This window comes from Nipponia nippon, unplaced genomic scaffold, assembly GCF_047370975.1.
Source record: "Nipponia nippon isolate SJK-2023a ecotype South Korea unplaced genomic scaffold, ASM4737097v1 scaffold_14, whole genome shotgun sequence".
Taxonomy (NCBI): domain Eukaryota; kingdom Metazoa; phylum Chordata; class Aves; order Pelecaniformes; family Threskiornithidae; genus Nipponia; species Nipponia nippon.
The window spans coordinates 8,925,443-8,943,606 of record NW_028262330.1 but is presented as its reverse complement, the minus strand read 5'-3'; the positions used below and the strand labels follow the sequence as shown (position 1 = coordinate 8,943,606).

At 39.0% G+C, this 18,164-nt stretch overlaps 1 protein-coding gene across 14 annotated transcripts in view; it reads right to left on the bottom strand.

Moving 5' to 3' along the window:
• The window catches only part of TEX2 (testis expressed 2), a 73,162-nt gene that overhangs the window by 39,263 nt on the left and 15,735 nt on the right, over positions 1 to 18,164 (bottom strand). Inside the window, exon 1 of one of the 14 annotated variants that reach the window (XM_087751096.1) lies at positions 10,556 to 10,617. The exons of the other annotated variants lie outside the window; for them this stretch is intronic. The gene's annotated coding sequence lies outside the window, so the exon portion shown is untranslated. Of the gene's footprint in view, positions 1 to 10,555; positions 10,618 to 18,164 lie in introns of those variants that run through there. 14 annotated transcript variants of the gene reach the window in all.

Genomic DNA, 18,164 nt, shown 5'->3' with positions numbered 1-18,164 from the left:
TGCAACATCTACACAAGGGGTAATGGGTATGCTTCATAGAAATCTGCAGCAAGGTTCAAAACTTCTCAGAGTATTTTCCCTGCTTATTGCTACTAAACAGACCAGAAAGTGTTTTCCACAAAACAGAAATTCCTTTCCTGCTAAGTAAAGACAAAGCCTTACAGGTTATTAATAAGCATTGTAATACTTTCCCCTGTATCTGTCAGTTGCGTCAGAAGAACAGGCCCTAAATGCTATTCAGGAAGCCGCTAATTTGATTATTGATAATGCCGCAATTTGACTTCATGCAAATTGCCATCACTGTTCAAAGGGAAAGATGTTTCTAACTGGTTACGTCTCTGCTTTCCCCAATAATCCTTCTGTGCCATTACTATTTCCACAGGCACCTCCTGCTTTGGCAAACTGCCATCACCTAGACTGGGGAAAATAGTACTTCTTTAGGATTAATGGAGCTCATTATTATTTTGGGTTCCTCGACAGTCATTTCCAAGTGTCAGACTGAAGACATATATGATTCATACTCTAAATCTATCCTCCATTTGGTAGGAAGAAGAAGTAGCGTAAAATAGTTTTCAACTATCTTTACAACGTCTCTGTGGTGTGACAGAAGATCTCACCTTAACATAGACAGGACCACCCTAATGCATTAAGCCACTGTTCCCAAACCAGGCTAGAAGCACGGTAAATGCTTCCCCATTTGGGAACACCTGCACAAGCCAATGGGATCTGAAATTTGTATTTGCTCTCAGAAATTACCGATTCCACTTGTTTCGCTAGAGGCTTAGCCAGTATCTTCCTTCCAACACTGAGGGATATGGAAGGACTGTTGTTATTCTTTATACTTATTTAAAAATAAATAACAGATCTCAGCATCAGATAAAATTCCTTCTGTTAAAGAGTCTAGAAGTCTTCATTTCAGGTCCTTCAAAACAACGCACAGTTTTAGTATCCTTATCACTTACAGTCTTTGTTTAAGCAACGTTTTAAATCATCAGAAGTTTACATCTCCAGTAATCCCTTACCACTACTTTGCCACACAACTAGTCTAGAGAAAGCCAATTCCCATGTATTTAGCCCAGAATGATCTCACTGAGGCAGAGATGACAGCTCCTGAGCCATTATCTGTCACATAAATTTCATCTCATTCAGCAGATTCATACCATAAAAGACAAAAAAGGATACAAAAGTCAAATCTCAACATTCTTTCCTATCCCCATTCAAATTTCTAATTACGACAAATTAAATTCCCCTGGCATCTCCATGAGTTTATGTATTCCACAGTTAACATCTATTATTCCTTTTACATCCACTAGCCATTACTTTTAAATGAACTACATAGAAAGCGTTGGTAATTACCACCACACAATAGCCCCGCGAAATCCCTGTGTCAGGGATCCAGTTACCCAGGCTGAAGATAATACTTCAAAGCTCGCTGTCCAACAGGAGCAAGAAGGAAGTTTTGCTTCACCTTTCAAGTTCACACAACAGGATTTGAGATACGGGCCGGGGCAGGGCAGGGGAGAGGAACAAAACCCCAATAAAACCTGTTTTAAATCTAAGCACAGAAATGAAAAATTTTATATCAAGTACTATTAAAAAAGAATGTAGTCCACTGTGTTCAACAGAAGTCAACACTAGGATCACAGCCAAAATACGATTATGCCACCCAGTATGGATTGTGATATACACACACAGACCTTCCATAGCACATACCTCGAACAGAGGTCAATGAGGTTGTCACAACTAAGCTGGTTAACAGCTAAAATACCTCTATCAAGAGTTCTCTGAGCCTCATAAAAAAATACGCTTTTGTGCAAATGGCTTTTAAGGTAAGAATAAGCCAAGTTAAATAACCAGTGTTTAGGTACACTTAGGGATACTTAAATGAAAGATCCTAAGCAAGATTTTAAAGTATTGTCAATGAGATTATACTTTCCATGAAAACTATAAACCTATCAAGGAGACAAATAAGAAGGGTTGTTTACTGAAGTCTAGGACAGAAAGGTCAAGTAAAATTGCAATGGCAAATAAGAAGTCTTCAAAATTACTGGAATTTTTTTGAAGACAGGTGCTGCTAATGAGGTCCTTAATACAAGCTTGTATTTACAATGCTTCAAAAATAATCAAATAAAAATTGTTTAATGTTCGCTAAGCGAGTCTATTCTATATTAACATTTTCCCCAAAGACCTAAGAAAGGTCAGCTACCACATTAGTTTCTCTGCCTTCACCGATAAAAGATTAATTATTCTTCTTTCCTATTCTCCTTCCATGACACATCACTTACACCAAAAACTTCATAAAGCTGCACTACAGTTTAATTTTGACAAACACAAAAAGGTAAGCAGTTAAAGGTGGGCCAGAAACTCAGAAAAATTTAACTTCTTCCTATGTAATGCTTCTCTGAAGACTGAAGTGAAGCAATATTTACAAGAAATTGAACATTTCCCCTAACAGAAGAAATAAAAGAAGTTAAAGCTTAAAATAAAACATGACATAACTCATAGAAGAACAGTAAACAGTGGGTGAAGAGTCACTTTATTTTGCTATGCATTGCGACATTTAGTCTTTTTAAAACAAGAACATATAGAAACACAGAAACACTAGGAGCTTTCTGCAAAGAGACTGAATCGCAGTTGCGGGACAGCAGAGACTCCCGGGCTCCTCGTCCCTCTGGCCATGTTCACCCAACGATGCCTGTGCTCTGCTGGACTCCAGAAGGAAGGCACGGTCCCGAAAGGACTTGATTCCAACGAAGCAACATGCATCAGCACCAAATTAAGAACAGGGCAGCAGCAAATCTGCTAAAGCGTGAGACAGAAAACTAGCTAGCAAAACACGCCTCTGGTAGTTTGCACAGCACTTTCAAGCTGCCAGAGCTGGGAGCTGAAGCCCGTCAACACTGAGGCAAGAAGGACTTCTGCGGTTCAACAAACCCGATGACATGCCTAGACAGAGGCTGCCGCCTTGCCATCGTATCAGTGCGGCACTTTTCAATCGCCATAGGTCAAATTTTATTTTGCAACAGAACTGCTTCTCTGAAATTCAAAGGAGAAGCTGGAAGAGGTATGGGGTGAGTATTAGTAACGTTAGCTACAAGCTGAGCCCAGAAACTGCTTCTTAACGTGCAGCTCTTCAAGAGCTCAATTTCAACACAGCCTCTACTAATGTTTGTTTCCCAACCAATTGCAATACTACTCATGAAGCTCCTCAATAATTTGAGTATTATGCATGTTAGTAAAGCACTGTGAACTGTTGCAATAGCAAAAAGTTGTTTTTACCATATAGTCAACTCAAACTATGATTTTTTTTTTCAGATTACTCACACACTTTCAATAACATATTCCTCTGCTCTTTGCAGCACATTCAAACTGCACCAGAGTCTAATTTCAGTAAAGAAGGTTTACTCCCAGTTCGCATAATGAGAACAAATAAAAATTCTAGCACATTCTACTTTCTTTATTCACATGGTCTCCTCCTATGAACTACTTTATTCTTGTTTCTTTATCATTCATAATTGCAAGCAACAATCTTTAAAAAGTACATTCAAACACTTATTTTTCCAGGTAACTAGTTGCTGGCATCAAAATTACCCAAAAAACTAATTTGGTCATGAGTAAGAAGAGAAATGCCCCAGAAAAACAAAGATTTACAGACCTAGGTCTGAAAATCCTGCAGTAAGGGATTTCGAAATAAGCGCATTAAAACCAGAGCGTACTCACAGACAGAAAGAGAGAGGCAAACTTTTTTCACAGTCTAAAGCCAGCTTTTTCCACTTTTCTTATCTAAAACTGCTATACGACCTGGGTGAAGCACTCTCTTCAGAGTCACTCTGACAAGCCAAAGGGGAATAAAAAAAACCACTGGTCCGTTAGCAATCCTGAGCAATAAATACATAACTGCTGTGTTTCTTCTCTTCTAAAAGGGAGGAGAGGCTAAATCAGAATTTGTTGCTGCTACACAAGTTCTGCATCTCAACAGAAAATGTTTTATTATTACAGAAATAAAACATCAAAAGCTTACACATAAAAAAATTACATCCTATCGAGAGGGTAAATGGTGAGGTAGAATATAAAACTATGCAGCATTGTAACTCCTTCCCTCTTATCTCGGTGGAAAGAAAAAAAAAAAAATCAACTCTTCATTAATCTGATGAAAGACTACCTAAAACCTCTGCGGATTAGTCCGCAGTTGAAAATGCTGTCTGCATCACTGATTAAATTAAAGGTCACTATAAAATCTGTAAGGGAAATTTTGACGGAGTGACTTATAGAAAAGAATGTTTCCAAAATGAAGTAAAATAAGCTGCCTTGAATCCTAAATTAAAAAGGGCTTATCAGAATTGTATTACAGGCTCATTTTTCCCAACAATCCAAATACTCGTCAATAGGTAAAACTGCCTACAGGTAATAAGCGAGTGTTTAAGGATGTTTTTTACATTTACATTCATTTCACTAACAAAAAAATTCAGTCAATATTCACAGCAACTGCAAAGTTAAAACAACAATCATACACCTTCACATGAAAACAGCAGAAAAAATATTAAAAATAAATATGCTTGTCCACATGAAGCTAAACACAGATACACAGATGAGCAGCAGCAATTAATGACTCAAACTCTAAGCCCCCACGTAAAATGTAGTTACAAAAGATTATTAAAAAAGGAATGGAATCTACAGATTTACAAACCATACCCCATAGGTATCTAAAGAGATTTTTTTTTTTCCAGTGGATTTTTAATGATTCTTTAAATCTTATATTTCATATGTACAACCTTCATTCTAATTTAGTGTTTTGCAGAGGATTAGCATGCAAGGTGCTTTAAGGCTTTTTTACCTGACAGGACAAAACATAGTACACAATCATGGCTTCTTTATTTCTCAGAGATGTTTTCGAAATTAGAGAAGGTGGTATTCTCTGGTTTAATTAAACAGGACTAAAGCATTTAATACTTAAAAGTATTTAGGTTTGGACCAAGCACGCATTCCTAAGCAGCACAGTAATAACTCTTAAAAAAAAAAAAAAAAAAGAGCTACAGAACCACGATGGACCAGTGATGCCCCATATTCCAGAAAGTTTTAACGGCAGAGCAGGAAAAAGGCACAGGGGCTGGGGGGGCAGGAATCTTTCCACTCAACCTCTCACAGACCAAGTCAAACAAGTGGAGTATCTTTGCAACACTGCATGCACTCGATGAGCCCTCTTCTCTACCAGCAAAGTCCTCACAACTTCATATATACAAGTGTCAACACGACTTCTTGCTATCCTGTACTGCCATGCATCTGTGCATGTGCCTTTGCACGGGTATTAGGAACGGATGGGTCAATGTGCCTCAGCTAAAAGAAACATCCCCGTTGTTGTCTACAGAAGGTTACACTGATGTCTGTTGGGTTTTTACCAAGGTCACTTCAGCCAGAAGCAGCACATGATCTCCAGCTCTTCCAATACAGCCAGGTCATTGCTGTTGCCTTTGCAACCACTCTTGACACTGTGAGAAGTGCAAGAAATACAGAACGCCCTATAGAAATGTAGAGGACTTCACATGCCTAGGACCTTGGCATGCCCCAGGCACAATGCAGCCATTATCTGAGGATTATCTGGTTTCTGATCTTTCACATCCTCCAGCTCTGGTGGTACTTTTTCAACTTTTGGATCCCCAGGCAGTTGGCAACAAAACAAAACAAGAACAACTAATCAAAGCAAGGCTACTTTCAGAAAGCTTAAATTGTCCACAGGAACGAGGAGGGCTACATCTGCATTTAATACAAATAAAAAAGTATTCATACCTAACTAGAAAGGCAGTTGTACTTAACGTGAAAATTAATTAACCTAAGGTACCTGAAGATACATAGCAAGCTACAGCTAGTAACATAGGGAACTACTGTTAGAGGGCATGTGGATTACATTTGCTTACTTCTTTGCATCTCATCTACCTAAGGAAAGCAAAAAGTGTCTTTGATAAATGCAGAAAATGCATTCCAGATAGAACAGAACAGGATTTCTCACAACTTTTTGAAAGCATAATCCCCAGAGGGTCCAAAGGACAGAAAAGCTTAGGAAAAGGTCAATAAATAGGACTTCATAACATGCAAGTCTTTTCAGAGTTGCAATCGAGTTTGAGAAGTGGTGAAACAAAAGTAATTCAAAAGTAATTCAACCCAAAAGTCAGCCTGTCCTGCAAGGTTTCGTAAAGAAATTGTTCCTAGCACTTTGAGAGGCAGTCTTGCCAATAGCTCGATGGCATTCATTGAGTAGTCTTGCCTGTCACTGGATTCCATGAAAAATTAATGGAGAAAGGTATTACCAGCATTTCATGCTACCTGGAAACTGCAAAGGCAGGAAACATAAATCAGCACCACGTGAACAAAAAAGCTCTTTGTGATCTGATTTTTGAAGGAAATGGCCTATGGACCAGATTTTCAGACTTGTCTGAAAGCCCTGAGCAGGTAATTGTGTTATTTTGAGTTTCAATGTTATTAGGACAGCGAGAAAAATTTTGCTTTAACTTACCTCACTGAAGAGCAGTGTTCACACAGCACTTTGAACAAGATCATACAGAACCACTAACTTCTTCAAATGGCAATAGCAAAGACTAAGAACCAAGTTCAAGCAGCTGAAGAATCACACAACCATCTCATTCTAGCAATAAGCATGCAGAGATCATGAACTACCAATAATAGCTTCCATGCTTTAAATTTCTTTAACTTCTAATTCATAGAAGGATCAACAGAACGTTAACAAAATGCAAATTCGACTGAAGAAACCTTGTCCTAAGAATAGCAAGAAAACAAAATGTCAAATTCAGAATTGGCGAGTACCAGACATCTCTCTCTGCTTAAGGCAACATTCATCTCACTTCATTCAGATTTATGTTCAACTCAAATACTTAGAAACTAAAATGCAAAAGGTTCAGCAGAATTGTAGCTTTCCAACTGGAGGACGCAGTGCAGAGTGATGAGGACAGAACATCCAAGATACCAATATTTTCCCAAGACTGAAATGGAACATAGATGGCCCCTAAAAACCTGAATTTTCCCCATGCTAAAGACCAAGTTTTTGCTTACTAAAAAAAAAAAAAATCCACCAGACCAAACACACCAGTGCAGAAACACTGTCAAACCTCGATCAGCAAAGATATTAAGTGAGGCTCAATTAAAAACATTAGGACAGACAATCCACACTTTCCCAGCTTCCCAACTAGTGATCAAGACATAAGGCGTCTTGGGTTTTTTTTCAGCTTGTCAGAAAGCTTCTAGAGCCTTACAACTGTCATATACATTTCAGTATAGTCTCTCAAAGATTAATTTTGCATTGAAGAGTGGTTTAAGCATTCTATGGTTAAAAATACTGGACTATGAGACAGACAGACACAAAACCCACACTCAAGTGCACAGGGCTGAAGCAACCATAAAATTCCTAGTCATTTTATTACAGTAAATTTAAATATTTTACAAAATCCACAAAAGTACTAAGGCAAAAGAAGTAGAAGTATGCGGCAAAAGCATCCACATGTGTGTTCTCATTGAAATATGTGTTTTCTTATTTTTCACATAGTATTTCTAACTCTAAATGTTTCAAGGTATAAACTTATTCATTGATAGATGTTGGCAAGAATCTTCCCTGGACTTTGTTATCCAGAACATGAAAGAGAGCTGTGCCAAAAACAGGCTACTAAAATCAAAGCCACTAGCTTGATTTGCATTCCCCTCCATTTCTTGCATTAGACACAGAAGAGAGCAATAGTTAATGGATCAGTTTAATATATTAAAGCTTTCTGGTGGTTTGGGTTTTTTTTTCTTTTTTTCCCCAAGAGCGACTGAGGTAACTCCTATTTCTAAAAGCTGTGATACATTTTAATTGCAACACATGACAGGTCAATTACAGATTGCCTGACCTTAACAGCTGCTTTACAGGCTTGACTCTTATTGAAATCCACTGAGTCAGAAAATGATGAGCACCTCCCACAACATATTTTTTTAATCCTAATTGCTAAGAAACTATGGCAGGTATATACATGAAAGAAAATCAACTTCGCTAGCAATCTGAACTAACAAGATCATTTTACATAAAAGTAGATATAAAGACACCGTATTTCTCCTAAGGAAAAAGAAAATCAGTATACTGTGATGACAAAGGGAGGTCCTTACGTACCTTAAAGCCCTTTTGTTCACACCCCTAAGCAACAAGAATATGAGAGGATCCTTCCTACTCTGTTTTTCTCTCTCAAAATGTGGGTACTGTTAACACGCCTAGAAAGATAATTTGTCATGTGAACACTCTCAAAATAAAATAAACAAAATAAGATCGGGAAGAACACAAACAGTGCTCTCCTTTTTTTTCAGCAGCATGGATGTACCCCAACACGGTTTCTCATTGTGCGAATCAGGCCACAAACATAAAAAACACAAAACAAAATGCACAAACCCAAAACCAAAACAAACCTCTCTAAAAGTTTAACTTAGTTAACAGCGTACTGAACTTTTCAGCACTCCTTGAAAAGGGTTCTCAGTGGCGACAAGTAGTTTCCAAAGATCAATAGTGCAGGAAGCACCACAGCCAGCCGTTACTCTCTCACAGCTCAGAAAGCAATTATTTGTTCCTATACGGTATAATTCACTCATACAGCATGCAGACACAGACATAGGTCCTCATCTTCATGGAAAGTAGACCTCAGGTAGACCAGTATGATGGGACATCTGTAAATGAAACCATTCCTCCAGGCCTCTTTATTTCAGAGATGCACATACTAAATTCTCGACTACGTATGGAGCTGTAAAACACGCACACAGATCTCACTTTTGCAAACATTAATCAATGTAGCCGTCTCCAGGAATTTCATCCGACAACCCCACAGGCTGAAAATGAAAAGGTCAGAAGGTGGGGGTCTTGTGGCAATACCTACCCCAATTCCCCAGTTGCCTGCTGAATTCATAGCACAATAAGAAGAAAAGAGCTTACAAAAAATATTAAATTAAGATGAATCCCAGTTCTACTTTAAATTCAAGCAGTATTCATGCAAACTCTTTACTGTCATTCTCCTTTGCAGTTACTTCCATGTAAAAAAGGGCTAAAATCTTCCCTTTCTCATCCTATGATATTTGCTATTCAGTAACCAGGTATTATCAGTGTTATGTTTGTCCAGCAAATGCCTTCAGCACTGTAAAAGTTTCTACTATTGCAGACAGAAATAATGTCTATAGTCTCAACTACTTGATAAAATAGGGAAGAACAAATGCACTCCACTGTATGTGGGTTACCTTCTGTGCATGCACAGAAAGAGAAGTGTCATTAAAGTAGCTTCAAGGAAATAAATTTTAGGTCATCAATTTTAAGGTCTTGATTTGCTAGGAGATAAAAGAACAGCAAAAGCCACCAGATGGATTCAAAAGGGCAAAAGGAAATAAGCATCTTTGGGCCATATCCTGCCTTGTTCAATTACAGTATTATGCAGGCAATTCTAATTTCAGACATATGGCAACGTTCTTATATACATGCTTAATAAATTCACAGTTGTTTATCAACAGAGTCAATCGGCTACACAAGCTCTAAACTACATACACTGTTAATAAGTTTGTGAGTACATACATACTCACTTCCTCATACATCACCATACATCGGGGGTGCGGCTGTTTATGCCAGGCTTTTAATTGCCCAGAGAGGTCAAGTCAGAGAAGGCAAGCACGGGTGGCAGCTACAGTTGTCTTCCAGGATAAGGTGACAAAACAGTGATGACTGAAGCGTGAGGAAGCTGCGCCCATCCCTAAGGAGCAGTCTCTGCCACGCTATATATAATTAAGGCTTTATAGACAAGATTGGTTGCTCTTTTGGGGAAACTGAAAAAAAAACAACAGTACAAGTGGAAATCTAGGCATGGGATGGAAATCTGTTCAACTTGCATTCATCACCACACCGCAAGACAAACTCCTCTCCATTAAACCATGGAACGGCCTTGATACCCCCTCAAATGTACTGAACTCCATGAAGGAGTGAGAAGTGTGATCATAGCAGACAATGCCTTCTTTAATAGTCTGAGATCTGAACAGATTGCACAAATCAGCATTTACTTGGCTTGGGGCACTGGAGGAAGAGGCCTGAAAAGCCACTGTTCACACCATACCCATTTTGTGACTAGAAAGAAATTCGCAGGACAGTCATGCCATAGCAGTTTTCATTGGCAAATACACCACTTAGGGCATCTGGACGCAAGAAGCGGATTTAACAAAATATATACTGGGAAAGTAAAGTACTAAAACGACACTCATGGTGCAGCACAGTGATTTACTCATTTTTGTCATTTAAATTGTGAAGTTTTAGCTTGATAGAAAGAATAACAAATATCTAGATAGAATTTGTAAAATCCGGCCAGTAAAAGTGAAACTGAAGAGTTGTCCCAGCTCATGAGAAAAGCAAGGGTTCATAAGATCTGTTCAATACCTAAAAAGAATTAACCAATTCACACCTCAAATCTGCATGACAAAAGAAATGAAGACCCACACAACCAAATATTTATGCTCTTAAATACAACACACATCTAAATGAATCTTTTCAGACACTCACAGTTTTCTGCAACTGTTAGGCACAGCTCTTCAGCTTGCCTGTAACCTCTAGGCAGTGTTACAGCATCTTGGAAAACAGCCTGCTGTCATAAAGGGAATGATAACTGGAATTACAAAACAGGAGACAGTTTGCTGGCACAGCTGGTCCTTTCTCCATCCACATCTCTTATTATTCACTAAAATAACAGAGAAATAGAATAGTAGCCATTTTTTTTTTCCATAAAAATACTTTTGTAAAGTTGTCACACATTTGCTCAGAAGGTTTATTAAAGACCTGGCAAAGCTTTTATTAACCAGCACATTTTCGAGTTGACAGACATTTCGGATTATCTCCCCCTTAGTTCTTCCCCCTTCTCCCGATTCATTTGTTTAATATTTCAAGCCAAGTTGAAAAGGAAGAAGTGTGAAAGTGATTAGACAAAAAGAACTGCTACTGAGAAGGTCCTACAAAGATAAGCCTTATCAAACTTCACAGCAGTTACAAACAAGAGAAGGAACATATGGATCACTTTCATTTACCACCAAAATACATTTATTTATGCGTTCAACCCCAAACATTACACAAGAGTATTAGGAAAGAACGTGAAGCCCCTCCGGGCAACAGAAATGACAGATATGTATTAAGCAAGTACAGTGGAAATACCCAGCTTGGGAGGCACCCAGAGCAGAAATCTTCACCTTGCATTGGGCACTTTGGGGCAGGGAGACAGGAACAAGAGGTGGGAGGTGACCGGCAGGCAGGGAGCAGGGGGTATGGGAATGCTACGGGAATTCTGCAACTCGGTTGCGACTCGGGATTATCATTCCTGGCCTCGGCTAGAGGACGCTCTCGGAAACCTGGCAGAGCCCTGTGCAGGCAGGTTCTCGATACTCGGAAGTTTCAGAAGAGAAGGTAACACAACACACTGCAATTACAAGCCAAGAGACAGAGAGCACCAAACCTAGATGACGACTTTCACTGTCTGCTTTTAGTATCACATGTTAAGCAATATTTCCTAATCAAGCTACCACGATCACAAGTGTATAAGCATGACTATCTCCCCTCCTCTCAAAGAAGCCTTCTTCTTTGAGCCTGCCTGGGCTCCTAAAACAGACATTTTTATTTCCTCAGTCTTAATCCTGACTTCCAGGGAAACAAAATTAGTTTTGCAGCTCTCTATTTAATTTCAGATCAGAACTTAATTGCAGCTCATGACAGGCTGCATTTACGTTTTGGTCCTCTGTCATCTGCTTTGAAATTCCCAGTATCGAAGGAAATAGTAGCTTGGTTTGTGCATATATTTTGCAGTCCGATTTCACAACTGAAGTGCAATTTAAACAAAACACATGAAATCCAGAGTAAGATCTAGAGTCTTACAGCTCCCAGTCCTCTTCATAAGCTAGTAAAACCCAATATAGCAATTTTTAGGACTCAAACCGGTCTTTTAGAAGAGCACCCCAATTCCTGAATATGCCTTTTCATACTCTTTAAGAGATCCTCTTGTAAGCTTGACCATCCTATCTTCTCACAGCTTCAGGATAACAATCCTGCATTGACATGATAAGTGGTCCAGGACATGCAATACGTTCACCAGCACTAAGGGACATTCTTGTGCAGTGTTGCTGTCATCCAACACCAGTGGGGTCAGAGAGCATAACAGTTTATAAACCACAGAGACACTAGGTAATGAATATTAAAGCCCAGTTCATACAACGATTCATTTGCGCTCCCCTCCTGGCCTTTATGGGAAAGCACCACTGTTGACTATGTTTTATTGATCTTCTCTTATCCCTTGTCCATCAGTTGTCTTGTCTTTTAGAACACTAACTTAACCACTCTGCTGTGTATTGATTTGGACTTTGCACAGCAGAATAACACACCTTGCTGTTCGGAAAGGAGAGAGTTAAAATAAAGAGGAGAGAAAGACAATGAACAGAGAGCTAGGAATTTTGAGGAGCAGCAAGGCAAGACAGGCAAGATCAGAGAATATACCCTTTTTTACCATTATATTCTCATGTCTCTCCAAAGACACTAACAATCGGCTTCAACAGAGACAATAGTTCTGAGTACCCAGAGAATAAAGATGACGGGTCAATACCCCAACACCTTAGAGCTCCTCTCCTCTTCACAGGGGGTGAAGCAGGAAGAAAAAACACCTGCAAAACTTACGGGGACTACTGCACACTGCAGATATTTCAGCCACTCTAACCTACGCTGTTATCAGAACTTGCTTCCAATCTCCAAGGATTTCCAGCAGGAGCAGGACCAGCACTGGCTAACACAGGAAGTTTTTAAGCAACTCCTCTCAGATGCCTTAATTGAGCAATTTCAACTTAAGGCACTTGCTTTTTATTTTCCAGAGATACTGGTCATCAAGAAGTCCATTAAAGGAAATGGCGATGCATCTGTTAATCAGGTCTTAAAAGGGATACCTCCATAGCCCTGGGGATCCAAAATAATTCATTACTGTAACAGCCTTGCTCCACAGCAAGAAACTACAGAGAAGGCAGATAGCACAGGAACAACAATACAGGCAAGTAACTGCATAACAGAACTGGAAGTCTTACGCTACATTGGGCGTGTTGTTACTATGCTTGCCAAAGAGAGGGGATTTTGCTCTGTAAGTATACTCAAAACTCATGAAACTAAGTTAGTATATGGCAAGCCTCCAGTGCAAAATTACTCCAGTAAAGGACTTGTGTGAAAGAACCTAAATATTACCTTAAAAGACTTAAAATTTCATTTGCCAAGTGAGTAGGTACTTTCAGACCTACACTATGCAAAGCTTAGCCCAAATCCAAGCAACTCCATTCACTTCCAGTTCTGAAGACGATACTTGAGTGCTAACTCTCCAGGTGGTTCAATCTCAGTCCTCACAACGCTCCCGAGTGAACAGGCACACAGAGGCTAAGGCCGTTGGGTGAAGTTAAATGTTCCTAGCCAACGTGCAATCTTCATGTTTTGTTGCCTCGGGCTGGAAATGGGATCTTGACCAATAACTTTTAACTTTCTGCCTTCAAACTTCTGGGCTTGCCATGTTAACAGAAGCTTAAAAAAAGTTAAACTGTCCAAGAACAGATAATTGACAATTCTGACAAGAACAGAGGGTCATATATTTTTACAACACAATAATTGGGATTCTGTCCCACACATCCAGAAAAGATGCTGAATTCAACCACCTGTAGTACCAAAAAAAAAAAAAAAACAAACAACACCAAACCCTCTACTTTGTGGATCTGAACCATTTACCACAATCCTCTACAATGATGAAACAAGTGGTATGCTTTTTTTTTTTTTTTTAAATCAGCAATCAACAGCAGCTTCATACATACCATAACAATATGCATCAGCGCACTGAAGGAATAAACACAGAATGGGGAATACTAACTGATAATCCTAAAGCTTTCAGTATTTACCACAGTGCCTCTGAAGGCCTTACATCTTGCTCGTACACTAGAGAGACACTTCTGAGGGACAGACAACACTGCACTTTGCAGTTTTGCCTTTGCTCCCTAAATGTTAAATACTCCTTTTCCTTCAAGCTATCTATGGTTGTGTTACTCAGCTGAATTTAGAAAAATTATTCCCAGATTGTACATATCTTCAAATTTGCTGTTTCCATTCCAGTCTGCAATAAGAAAAAGATTTTCCAAATACAAGCTCATTTCTGTATTACATGCCCTTTTCCAGTAAGCCTAATGAAGATGCTGCCTCCCCTACAGACCTGCGCAATAGAGGCATGAAGCAACAATAGAAAACACTTAGAAATAGTGAAGCAACAATAGAAAATACTTAAGACAACTGTCTCCATGTCACTAATTTCACCAATTTCTCAAACACACAACATCCAGACAGGAAATAGCATATCTGAGACAGCAAGAGACATCAACGAGAAGATCCCAAGCATGAAGAATCCTGGTAGACCTGGAGTTTGTGCATTGTTTCCCACCCGTCGAGTCTCAGAAGAGTTCTCCAGAGGACCTCTTTAAAAAATAATAATAATTAAAAAAAAATCCTGCCTAACCTAGTTGAGCAATCTCATTTTTCCTCCTCTCCTTCATATCCCTTCCTTCCCTCAACACCAATGCTTAATTCCACAGCATATACAGTTGTTTGCTTATTTCTCAGAACACGGGTCCAGCCTTCCACTAGGAAGAAATAGCACAAGACGTCCATGCCTTCACATCCGGATGGTTTGAGAACTATGAAGATGCACCACTCTGCTTGCTTCAGCAGTCTGCTATAGTCCTTTCTTCCACCACAGAGACCAATTCATTCTCCTAAACACCAGCATTAAAGGACTTGCATATGGCATACTAACTGACAAATCTCTATCATAAAACAAAAAGGAGATTAAGATGGAACTAAGGTAATTAAATATCCGGTTTTAACAGTATAGCATGTATCTGGTACACAGAACACCCAGCATTGTCTATCTTCAAAGTACACTGCTAAAAATCAAACCTAAAAGCCCATACAAGATCTTTCTTTACAGAATACCTACTCTTCTTGAAGAGCTGATTAACATGGTTTCTGTAAATCCACTGAGGGGATGCTTGAGTAGATACCTACAGACACAAACACCTATGTCAAGGCCTTACACATACATAATGAAGGCTAATGCTATCTTACAAACAACATACTTCAGCATAATTAGTTCACATGAGTACTACTTTTTTCATATGAAGACTTCTATTGCACTACATCACATTGTGAATGTGGTAATTTTCATATAAAACTGCAGGCTGTGTTTTCTTAGCAAAATTTTGGTGAGGTATGCAGAGTTACGAGCTATGGCCATACAAGCTGCAGATATTGTCACAGGGCAAGAAAGAAGAGACTACTCAGTGGGAGCCTGCACATTAACTTAGCTTTGTAAAACCCAGGAAGAGGTTAAAATAGCTGAAAAACACTAATAATAAAAAAGGAACTTGGAACAAAAGTTTTTTCTGCACACAAAAAGTAGTGGAGAAGAGCATTAGACTGCAGGAAACAAGTCTAACAAAAATCCATAAAGCTACTAAACTGTTCTCCATCAAATTCTCTTTTAAGTCTCTCCTTTGTCATGATGCCTTAAAAAAGCTTAATAATTGTATTATTAATGCACGGAAATCACTGCCTGTTCATATTGTCTCACTGTTTCCTTCATTTAGTCATCTGTTGCCTCTTGAAATATACACTCTTTAGAGAAGAGAGCATCTTTTCCGATCATTGCACAGCACCTTGGAAAATGAAGTTTTTCATGAACTAGGTTCCTAGATGTCACATGCCAGTGCAAATAAGTGGATGTTTTCTCCAGAAACATAAGTGAAAGTTTAAAATACAATAACTTATTTGCTTATTACCCGGAATTTTAAAATCTGACAAAGATGTTGCCCTACAAGTAGCCTGGGACGTACATTTCTGCTTGTCGTTTCTCCTCTATACTACTGTTGTAGTTTTATGTTGAAAGAGACCTCTGGAGCTAGTCTGGTCCAGCCTCTTGCTCAAAACAGGGTCAACTTCTGGCCTTATATCAAGGAGAGGACACCAGGAATAAGATCAGTTGCCTGCAGCATTGCAAGTTTGGTTCTGACCGTCAGAGATGTCGGGCCATCAACGCAAGACAGTACATCAAAGTTTAGACAGCTCTGTATGGAGGCCTTTCTTTGAACAGGTCTCTCACTATCTAGCAGGCACAAAGCGAACACTGCCTTACTTAACTCCCTCATTTGCCCCTTAAGTACTGCATTCTTCAGCAGTCCTGACAGGTAGTATTGTTCTCTCAGTATTCCACTGTTCTACCATCCTCCCCCTTGAAATCACAACACATTCTTTCTAGCGTCCACTTTACATTACCTAGAGTAAGAAAAGTCATTGTTCATCCCCTTTATTGGGCACATGTGGCATCCTGATGCATTTCCAGACTTGATTTCTACTCTGAATATATTACATCTCTTCCAATACCAAGTACACACTCATGAAGGCTCACAGTATTAACTCTTATCTTTATTTCTCTATCGCTAAGCCTACATCACGCTCTTATTTTCCAACATACATTGTCATCCGATTGCTTCATTTAGAGCAGTAAGGGCTTCTAGAACATGATGCCTTTATTCAAGGATAAGTGTTTTAGAGCACACTGAATTAACATTACTACTTACTGCGGACATCTGATACCACAATTTCTAGCTTGCCAAAAGAAAAGAATAAAAATCCAGACATTGGAGGGGACTTTTCCAGGCTCCAAGACTGCGTTTAAGATCAGAATTTACTTACCCTCTTCTTCATTCTTTTGAAACCTACAGTTAATCTTAATAAACAAGCTTTATTTTTCCTCAGCTCCTGGGCAGGTATCAGCTACACTCTGCGCACTCAGTACCACAACTGACTCATCTCACGGGCCGTAACAGGCTAAAGCTCCGTCCTTAATATCACACAGAGAACAGGACAAGGGAACAACAGCACATGAAACATATCATTATGTACGTTCACTGCCGTGCTTGTGACTAGTCACCTGCACGCGCGCACAGTATAAGGTTGATGGCCTTTCAGACATGCTAGAAGAGATGTCTTCTGATTTCATCTAATGGATTTGGTTGAGTTCACATAGAAAGGTGAGGTTAGAGCAGCACAATCCCAAATCTATCAACTAAGAAGCTGTTTGAATACAAGGCACCTTCAGTCCTCTAGCTACATGATTTTGAACTTATTTCCATTACATTATCCTTTTATTTACTAGATAAGTTTCCTATCTCCCATTACTTTGTTTACACATCTACCACAACAGGGAAATCACTGGCATCATACCTTCTGCCTAGGTTTCCTGCTCCACATTCTTTTCTTTGTCATACAGTTGTCTTAGAAGTTCTTTAGTTACAAACAACTCGGCATTTGCTATTAATATCTGAAACTACTAAGTGTTGTTTTCATGCAAAAAGAAGTATACAATTAATATGTACTTTATTGGGCTGTGTCCTTTGAGTTTTCACTTGGGATTTCATTAACTGATTTTCTTCTCTGAAATAAAAGCAATATAGGTCATTTAAAGAAGTTCTTTGCACGGACCTAAAGCAAAGTTCACAAGAGAAGTACTCAGCTTACCAATGCAACTCACAGGGGAAACCACACTCCAGGAGAGTCCAGTATAAGATATCTTTGAGCACAAAATTACCTTCTCGGTCTTTTGCTCAAGAGAGAAAGTACCTTGCCCAACCCTGCCTTAGAAACGCTAACTCAAACCTCAGCACCTACTTGGAGTATTAATAACATGCCACGCACAACAGAGCAGCTTGTTGGTTCAGCTTTGAAGTCAATCAGAACAGCAACCTCTCACACATCATAAAAGAACATGATGTCAGAGTCTTTAAAAGTCAATTATAACATCAAAAACATTAGTTTACTTTCTTTTCCTTAAGTTAAAGTGCTTTTTCCTCTAATTTAGCACATTTTCAATTCAGAGAAAATTGAAACAGGGTACTCACTCACTGCTGAATTTTAGTCAGAGTTTAGGAATATGAAGTTATTTTAAAATTCCAAAAAAAAGCTACATCTTCTTGTAAAATACGCCCCTGAGACTGTGAGCCTGCCTTGTTTTTCCCAAGTTATGCAGGCAAGATCATCTTGAAAGAGGAGTTGTGTGAAGACAGAG